This window comes from Mastomys coucha, unplaced genomic scaffold (assembly GCF_008632895.1).
Source record: "Mastomys coucha isolate ucsf_1 unplaced genomic scaffold, UCSF_Mcou_1 pScaffold22, whole genome shotgun sequence".
Classification (NCBI taxonomy): Eukaryota; Metazoa; Chordata; class Mammalia; order Rodentia; family Muridae; genus Mastomys; species Mastomys coucha.
The window spans coordinates 59478293-59481498 of NW_022196905.1; positions in this window are offsets into that span (position 1 = coordinate 59478293).

The following is a 3206-nucleotide window of genomic DNA, read 5'->3' on the forward strand; positions in this document are numbered from 1 at the left end:
ACATTTTTTATTAAAAAAAAAAAAATGTTTCCAAGCAAAAAAATTAGTCCGGGAGTTTGGAAAAACAAAACTGTAGCCGCTGGTAAAACTAATTAGCTAACTGTCATTAGCATTTAAAATGTATAATTAAGAGTGAAAGCCATTCATTTTAGGCCCAAACCATCTGTTATGCTCCATTTCAATTTTGTAAAATATCTAGGTTTTTACTCGATTGAAACAGCACTTGTTTATCTCCTGTAGCCCTTCCTCCCACCTAACTGTCTACACCTGGTTCCCAGGCTCACCTCAGCGCCCATGCTCCCTGCTCCTCTCCCCTCAGGCCTGCTCCTGGACACCCAGGCTTAGAATCCCAGATCCACAGCACTCACAGACAATAAATACTCCTGTAGGCATGAACCAGTGAGTGGGAAACAGATGGGGTGTGAATTCCAGGTCTCTCTTCTTTCTCTTTCTTCCCCCTCAGGTCAATTGTGTCTTAGAGATGAAAAAAAAAAGTGTGTGTATGTGTGAGTGTGTATGTGTATATAAGTCTGTCTGTGTATGTGTGTGATTGTGTGCACATGTGTGTGTGAGTATGGTGTGAGTGTGTGTATATATCTGTATGTGAATGCAATCTGTGTGTGTGTGTATGTATGTATGTATGTTTGTGTGTCGCTTGTGCCACAGAACACATGGAAGTCAGAGGACAACTTGTAGGACTTGGGTCTTTTCTAATATGGTCTCAGAGCTCAAAATTAGGTCATCAACAGGCTTGGTGGCGAGTGCCTTTACCTGCTGAGCCATCTCACTGTCTCAACAGGCACCCATAAACCGATTTGCTCTTCCCCTATTCCATTTATCTCTGCCCTCCTCCACCCATCCCACCCTCACGTAAACATTTTAGAAATAACCATTTTGACCTTCTGTACTAACACTTAAATTAAAACGCGAATGCCCCCTTTCTTCCTTGGCTGCTTGAGAACTGGCGCTGTGATGAATGCCTCTAGATACCTGACCAGCTGCCTACTTCAGAGGAAACAAATGGCCGTCCATATCCTCCCCGCTGGGAAGGCAATGGTAACTAAAACAGGAATTTAGGAAAAGCAGCCAAATGTACAAAACGTACAAAAGCACACCAGATGTCGCTTCAGTATCTGGATTCGGAACTCACTCTGGGGGCAGCGCAGAGACTGGCTTTGGAACCATGTATGATTCCTTGGACTATGCAAGGAGAAATGAGCCCAGACACAGCCTTGGAAGACACCAAGAAAAGAGCGAGGGGAGTGGGAGATGAGAGCGAAGCAGGGGGCACCTCAAAGGCCAGCAGCAGTGGCAGCGGAGGCGAGAGGAGGAAAGGCTCTGAGGTAAGGGGTCTGCCAGGGTGGTGCAAACCTTTATGGAAAGGACAGGAAAATTGCAATAAACCTTAAAAAAAAACACCCCCCCCCCCAAATACACTGTAGGCGACAGGTAATTTTCAATGCCACTATGCTCTCATGGGATCACAGTGTCTTTGATATGGTCTGTCATTCACGTAAATGTCACTATGGGGTTTATGATATTATGATGTGGATTCCCTTAGCGCAAGAAAGTGTGCGATTGTCCCCATCCTAAAATAACCAAGCTCACAGACTAGCCAGTGTTGTTTCTTAGACAACCCTTGACCGACGTTGTTTTGTTTTGTTTTGTTTTTCGATACAGCGTTTCTCTGTATAGCCCTGGCTGTCCTGGCACTCACTCTATAGACCAGGGTGGCCTCGAACCCAGAAATCCACCTGCCTCTGCCTCCCAAGTGCTGGGATTAAAGGCAGGTGCCACCACTGCCCAGCTTGACTGACGTTCTTAGCGCCCATTTTCAGAGCACTTCTCTCTCTGTCTAATCTCTTCTCGGTCTATCGAGGTCTCCTCCTTCCACATTCCTGTGGGATTTTTGGATTTCGAGTCTCTCCTACGTATCTGAGCTCCCTGATTCAGGGGTAACACTTGGTCTTTCTAGGGTCTGTGCAGCCCATGGGCACAGCAGAGGGAACTCCACCACCTCCACGTCAGGAAGTGCTCCATCAGATCACTGCCTCCTGCTGATGATCATTCTTGTCTCTTTAGTCTACACTGGCTGATCACTACGCCTCAAGCTATTATTTAAACCCACCCTCAGTAAGAAAGATCATCAGAAAGATGGATGCTCATCCCTTTTAATGGACTACTATTTTAAAACCCAAATATGGTAGCACATGCTTATAGTCCCATTGCCTGGAAGGCTGAAGCATTGGATTGCTGAGTTTGAAGCCAGTCTAGGCTACACAGCGAGTTCCAGGCCAGCCTGGCTACCGTGAGACTTTATCTCAAAACACCAAACCCAAACCCCGAAAGCTCCAAAAGCAAGACATTGCCAATTCCTATTTCACAGTCTTTCCTGAAGAGAGTCTAACTTCGGCAGTCTTCCATTGTCACGAGATGGTTTCCTGGGCTCAGGCTCCGGTGCCTGCCTTTGCTCTGACCTTTTTTTCAGGGCATGCCATGAAAGGTACCCAGAGTACATCGGCTCAATGAAGAGATGTTTTAGTCTTAATCAGATTCACTGTGAAGTACCCTAGCCCAGCAGCATGGGGCTGACTCGATTTGCCACTTACCGATGTTATGCCTAGTCTCTTACCTCACAAATAAAACAAAACCAACTACTGGATAGGGTTGTTATAAAAATTAAGAGGGAAATAATAAATAGAATAGATCATAATATTGATGTGCTGAAAACAACCACGGGAAATAATAACAACTTTTAGTTATTATTTTTTAAATTCTGAGTTGGAGATAGGCTCTGATAACTCACCCATGACTGGCATTTCTTGGTCACATACTAAAATTAATTCGAAGTCCAGTACAGGTGACCCTTAAATCTTACTGGTTCTTTATAGGGCCTGCCTCCTGAGATGCTGGTCATTAGGAATTCTGCCCACAAAAGTGAGAGTGCTATAAAGTCCATACAGTGCATAAAGTGCTATTATAAAGGGCTTTAGGAATTACACTTTAATCCTCTTAAATGAGGGTTTCTGCTCTAACTCACAGCATGGAGAACAGGCAGGGTAGGTGTAGGCAGCCGCTTGGACGATAAAATCCAAGATGGCGCCAGTTCTCGATACATTGTAGCGGTAAATGGTTCCACTGCGCATGCACCAAAACCCTAGCAGGTGCATGCTAATGAGGTGATAGCGGGGGACCAATCCAGGAGG